The sequence below is a fragment of the Schistocerca nitens genome, chromosome 5, assembly GCF_023898315.1.
Source record: "Schistocerca nitens isolate TAMUIC-IGC-003100 chromosome 5, iqSchNite1.1, whole genome shotgun sequence".
NCBI classification, from domain to species: Eukaryota; Metazoa; Arthropoda; class Insecta; order Orthoptera; family Acrididae; genus Schistocerca; species Schistocerca nitens.
In genome coordinates this window covers 230106979-230114211 of record NC_064618.1, presented here as the reverse complement: position 1 = coordinate 230114211, position 7233 = coordinate 230106979, and positions in this window count along the sequence as shown.

Sequence of the window (7233 nt, the reverse complement as noted above, 5' to 3'; positions counted from 1 at the left end):
ATGACGAAAGTCTGTTTTAATAAAACTGTGTATCTGTACACAAGCGTGCCTCTATCGGTACGAATTAGTAAGATATTACTCACTTAGATTTCAATTTGGTCTGTGTTTAATTGGTATGTTGTGTCATACTCAACAGGTGGCATTTCATAAATAATGTTATGTATTCCTAGAAACCCACAATTTGCTTGTCAGCAGCAGACAGAGCCATTACTTGTTGTGCAGCATTGTAATTTATTCACCATTGCACTATGAGATGAAAATGAGAATTAATACTGTAATCCTCAAATCCTAGAAAAAAAGCTAAAAATATATCTATTCAAAAAAGCAGATAAAAATTCACTTGACGCATTCCTGAGAGACAATCTCCACTCATTCCAAATTAATAATATAAGTGTAGACCAGATGTGGCTTAAATTCAAAGAAATAGTACCGGCAGCTATTGAGAGATTTACACCAAATAAATTAACAAACGAAGGAGCTGATCCTCCTTGGTACACAAAACGTTCTAGAACACTGTTGCAGAAACAAACATGCCAAATTTAAACAGACGGAAAATCCCCTAGATTGGCGCTCTTTTACAGAAGTTCGAAATTTAGCGCGGACTTCAATGCGAGATGCTTATATCAGTTTCCACAACGAAACTTTGCCTCGAAACTTGGCGGGAAATCCAAAGTGATTCTGGTCGCATGTGAAGTACGTTAACGGCAAGAAACAATCAATGCCTACTCTGCAATATAGCAATGGAGATACTATCGAAGACAGTGTTGCCAAAGCAGAGTTAATAAACACAGCCTTCCGAAATGCCGTCACAAAAGAAGTCGAAGTAAATATTCCAGAATTCGAATCGAAAACAGCTGCCAACATGTACGTAGAAGTAAATATCCTCGACAGTGTTGCCAAAGCAGAGTTAATAAACACAGCTTTCCGAAATGCCGTCACAAAAGAAGTCGAAGTAAATATTCCAGAATTCGAATCGAAAACAGCTGCCAACATGTACGTAGAAGTAAATATCCTCGGATTCGGAAGCAACTTAAATCACTTAATAAAAGCAAGTCTTCTGGTCCAGACTGTATACCAATTAGGTTCCTTTCTGAGTATTCTGATGCATTAGCTCTATACTTAACAATCATATACAACCGTTCGCTCGATGAAAGATCCGTACCCAAAGACTGGAAAGTTGCACAGATTACACCAATATTCAAGAAGGTAATAGGAATAATCCACTAAATTACAGACCCATATCGTTAACGTCGATATGCAGTAGGGTTTTAGAACATTTATTTTGCTGGAATATAATGAATTATGTCGAAGAAAACGCTCTATTCACACACAGTCAACATGGGTTTTGAAAACATCGATCCTGTGAAACACAACTATCTCTTTATTCACTTGAAGTGGTGAGTACTATTGACGGATTTAAGATCGATTCCGTATTTCTGGATTTCTGGAAGGCTTTTGACACTGTACCATACAAGCAGCTCGTAGTGAAATTGCGTCCTTATGAAATATCGTTTCAGTTATGTGACTGGATTTGTGATTTCCTGTCAGAGAGGTCACAGTTCGTAGTAATTGACGGAAAGTCATCGAGTAAAACAGAAGTGATTTCTGGCGTTGCCCAAGGTAGTCTTATAGGCCCTTTGCTGTTCCTTATCAATATTAATGATTTTGGAGACGATCTGAGAAGCTGCCTTCGGTTGTTTGCAAGTGACGCTGTCGTTTATCGACTAATAAAGTCATCATAAGACCAAAACAAACTGCAAAACGATTCAGAAAAGATATCTGAATTGTGCGAAAAGTGACAGTTGACCCTAAATAACGAAAAGTGTGAAGTCATCCACATGAGTGCTAAAAGGATTTGTTACACGATAAATCAGTCTAATCTAAAAGCCGTACATTCAACTAAATACCTAGGTATTACGATTACGAACAACTTAAATTGGAAGGAACACACAGAAAATGTTGTGAGGAAGGCTAACCAAAGACAACGTTTTATTGGAAAACCACTGAGAAAATATAACAGATCCACTAAGGAGACTGCCTACACTATGCTTGTCCGTCCTCTTTTACAATACTGCTGTGCGGTGTGAGATCCGTACCAGATAGGACTGACGGAGTACATCGAAAAAGTTCAAAGAAAGGCAGCACGTTTTGTATTATCGCGAAATATGGGAGTGTCACAGAAATGATACAGGATTTGGGCTGGAAATCATTAAAAGAAAAGCATTTTTCGTTGCGACGGAATCTTCTCACCAAATTCCAATCACCAACTTTCACCCCGAATGTGAAAATATATTGTTGACACCGACCTACATAGGAAGGAACCGTCACCTATATAAAATAAGGTAAATCAGAGCTCGTTCGGAACGATATAGGTGTTCATTCTTTCTGCACGCTATACGAGATTGGAATAATAGAGAATTGTGAAGGTGGTTCGATGAACCCTCTGCCAGGCACGTAAATGTGATTTGTAGAGTATCCATGTAGATGAAAGTATTTTCTTGCGATTTCCTTATCGATGTTTGATCTGACTGCTCGTAGATCTTTCACAGAAAGGATAAATACGTTACAGTCTGTGCGACTGGAACCGCGAACCGCAACAGACGCCATTTCACAGTCAGCAGGTTACCACAGAGCTAGCAAAGACGTATATGTCTGGGCTTCCTCTTGCAAGACCAGTCGTGGCTAGAACTCGTAAACCGCTATTTAAATGACGAGATTAGTTGCGATTTCTACGTGCAACGACTTTCCTGGGCTGAAAACCGTAAATTTACAATCTTTTGTTACACCTCAAGCGATAATAACTCAGATTATTCAATGGAAATGACAGGTAAAATCAATTGAACTTTGAGGCTTAATTACGTGCACACCAGGAAGTAACTCGTCGAACACAGAGTTGCAAAACATACCTTGCCTTGTTGCCAAATCTCAGTTACAGTACCAGCAGGAAGAAGACGTACCGATGTCATCCTACAGCGGGCTGGGAAGTGACCATAGCTTGCGTCTCAAAGAAGCAGCTGCAACGACCTGGAATACGTAATGCGTCTGATTCGCATTTCTGTTACTAAGTTTAGGGACTGGAGCGTAGTTACTAAAAATACTCACAACTGACTGCAAACCAAGCATCATAAACCAGTAACTCTCATTGTTGTTATTGTATTTCTTTCATAACTGTACTCAAAATTAAGAAACTCATTCACGGACGTTTTCATGCCTTGCCGATACCCGAGCACACTAAAAAAATAAAAATAAGAAAAGAATGTGTGTGTGTGTGTGTGAGAGAGAGAGAGAGAGAGAGAGAGAGAGAAAGAGAGATAGAGAGAGACAAGAGAGAGAGGGCGAGAGAGACAGAGAGAGAGAGAGAGAGAGAGAGAGAGAGAGAGAGAGTGAAATAAAAAAAAATGAGAGAAAGGGTAAAAAATTGTTGAAAAGAAATTGAATACTGGTCTGTAGAGAAATCTTTCACTAAAATGACACGTTCCACATCATTACGAAATGTCGTATTCATGATCTATTCAACAAGTATTAATCTAATCTAATCTAATCATACCATATTCCTGACTAGCTGTGAAGAGTCATGAATTACCGAAATTTTCGCCAATTTCAGTAACCAAATCTAAACTTGAAAATAAAAGACGACAGTTTTTGTAATAAACCGGGACTCCTATCACGACCCTTTCATCCCTGTTAACTAATCAAGAACGATGTCTGATATACCTCCGTTCAGAAGTAAGAAAGTGAGTATGCATTTAAAGATGAAGCACATGATGTGAAGTTCTGTGATGGAGATACGAACCCAACACGTAATCGGATTGTTAACTAAGGAAAATCGAATGTTAAGTGTCGGTTTTGCTTACCAACTGCTAGGTGTTTGGATCTAAAATAAGGATACAAATCTTTGTGCCTGAGCGACAATCGAACCGCACTCCTACCGTTCTTCATTATCGTCCACGAATATAGCTTAAGAATCAATTGCTTACTCACCAACAGTAAGATGTGTACGTGTTTCACCAGAAATTATTGGCAACACAAGAACAGACATTAAAAATGCACGTCAACTTTCACAAGAAGACCGGTGTGCACGTGATAGGGCTTGAAATGAAATTATGAATATTTTTGTACTGGATCAGGAATCGGACCCACATACTTATCTTTGGAGGAGACCTAGACAAGACTGCAGTCTTGGAAAAAGGAACGAAATGATTGAACTATACTGTTCTGAGAGATTCAGATCCTCGAAAGAGGACATACGAATTCGAATCACAGTCCAGCACCAAATTTTTCAACGTCTCTAGTTCAATCAGGTACAAGTAAAATAAGAGCCCTGTTCCTTTAAATGGCTATCGGTTCATCAAAAAAAAATTTCTAATGTAAGTAAGTTTACTGGCGACAGTATTTTTGTTTACCATGACCTCCACCTATGTCATTTCTCAAAGTAAATTGGCTCTGTCCAGTTGGGAACAAAGGAACGTTATGTTTAATGCTGATTCTGGATTATAACGTCTTTTTCTTGAGGTTGCCAGAGGTAAAGTAAATCTGTTTCTGCCTCTTAAGAGTAAATGCCTGAACCCACGCATTGCACTTGTCATAGTTCGTTCCACAAGACCACATTTCCCAGCCCCAGGAGTGTGCTGTAACGGATGATGCGTTTAGCTTACAAACGTTAGTTACGGTGGAAAAAGTGCGAGTCTATGAAATGGTTAAGTAGAAGGAAGCTTCTGACGCGGAGATTGTGCTGTTCTCACGTCAGCAGGATGTAAAGACTCTTCTAGGCATGAAAGCCTCGATGTGAAGTCATTTTGACATTTTCACTAATTAAGGAAATTTCTTAGTTCGAGAAAATTCACTGTGAAGTGTGAAGTTACCGGATAAATCAAGTATTAAAGTCATTATTACTATCATTTTCATCATACCGCTGCTGGAACACATGCGCTTGAAGATCATTTAAGGCCTTTTGGTCATTATAGAAGTAGTTGGCTAAAAACAGGTTCTTTCCCTGTCTATGGAATCCTTTTCATTTTAATATCAAACATCGGCAATTACTCGTAGATTACATTAAAACTAAAGTAATTAATGAATATGTTACTTGATAGCAAAAACGAGCTGCCTTTCTTCATTTACTTGCGCCTAGAAATAGCTGTCGAATACTGCCAAACCAAAAGCCAAGGGATATACGTCGCTGTCAGTTCTTCCATATGATCTGGTCGACGTGACCCGTTTCAAGTTATGTATGACAGAAAATGTTTTAGAAAATCAATTGTTTTCCTTTGCAATAAACAGAAATATTTTCATTCTAAGCTACACAAGTTCAAAATTTTCACAATATTAGTTCAAATTTAATATTCACTTCTATAATGTAGGAAAGTGTTTCACAGTTGCAAAACCCGCATCCGGCTCATTGTCCTTACACTTAGTCGCTCACCATAAATTCTAGTTCAGAGTGACACCAGTTTAAGTAACCTAATGTAGCGAAGACTGTTTGCCAGAGGTCTTTCACACCGGAAAATATGCAATTCACTCATTGGGCTCCATAAGTACACTGCAACAGTAATTTCTGTGTGTATGCAATGCATGCGAATTGTAGAATTTAGTGGTGCTCTCTCTTCCATTTCTGTATACAATATGCCTGACCTAGGCGGGCCCTTTATCATTACAGGCCCTGGGCGGTGCAACATCATACTGACAACAGTAATGTGCTTCTACTTGCAACCTCACTGTTCTTTTTACCTGATTTTGTAATCACTTAAATAAAACATGACCTTCCAGTGGGAGACATTTCGCCCCCTTTTCCTTCTGTGAAATTTGCCAGTAAGCTTTTTGCCTTCCAGCCAGCTAAATGCGGCAGAGTACGACCGGTAAACGATTCACAAACCACGATTTAGTGAAGTTAAGACGATTTCTTTAAAAATTAGCGTAGCTTAAGGAATTTAGTTTCTTCTTAAATCGTCTTATGCAGCAACTTTCAGAGATATTTCAAATAGGAAAAGCTCTTTATCCAGGTACGAAGGTTGTAAAACAAACTTCCCACAGTTAGTGTCAGGTTGATCTTTTCGTCTGATAGCACTGCGTACGTATTTTGTCTAAGAGGTGTCACAAGTAGTGTTACTGTAGCTGTGGGAATCATTGGTTGAAAACGAGTTTAACACCAATGGGTACAGCAATGCTAAATCTTCAGAATGATTATCAGCCTAAGTCTGAATTCATCCACAAACTGAGGCGTATTTACAATATTGAAGCTAGATTATGTATCCTTGTCTTCCTTGAGTGGGCATTGGAAGGTGTTGACACACACGCATACGAGGGAAATCCCAAAAGTAAGGTCTCCTAAGGGAACGCAAGTACTAACGCAGACACAAAGGAGAGATCATTAATTTTAATGCCAAGTAGAAACCACGGTAGCAGCTGCATGGTGGCAAACTGATAAAGAGCAAGACTACGGGTACGAAGGTCTCAGGTTCTATCTCTCGTCAGGCCAACGTTTTTTATGTGCCCTTTTGCACTTATTTCCCCTCCTTTTTCCAAGACTGCAATCTTGTCTAGGTTTTCTCCAAACGTAAGTATGTGGTCCGATTCCTCATCCAGTACAAAAATATTCATAATTTCATTTCAAGCCCTGTTAACGTGCTTTTTTAATGTCTGTTCTTGTGTTGCCAACAATTTCTGGTCAAACACGCACACATTTTACTGTTTATGAGTAAGTAATTGATATTTAAACTATATTCGTGGGCGATAATGAAGAACGATAGGAATGCGGTTCGATTGTCGCTCAGACACAAAACTTTGTATCTATTTTAGATTCAAACACCTAGCAGCTGGTAAGAAAAACCGACACATAACATTTGATTGTACTTAGTTAACAATCAGATTACGTGTTGGGTTCGTATCTCCATCATAGAACATCACATCATGTGCTTCATCTTCAAACGCATACTCACTTTGTTGCTTCTGAACGGAGGTATATCAGATATCGTTCGTGGTTAGTTACAGGGATGAAAGGGTCTTGATAGGAGTCCTGGTTTATTACAAAACTGTCGTCTTATATTTTCAAGTTTAGATTTGGTTACTGAAATTGGCGAAAATTTCGGTAATTCATGACTCTTCACAGCTAGTCAGGAATATGGTATGATTAGATTAGATTAGATTAATACTTGTTGAATAGATCATGAATACGACATTTCGTAATGATGTGGAACGTGTCATTTTAGTGAAAGATTTCTCTACAGACCAGTATTCAAT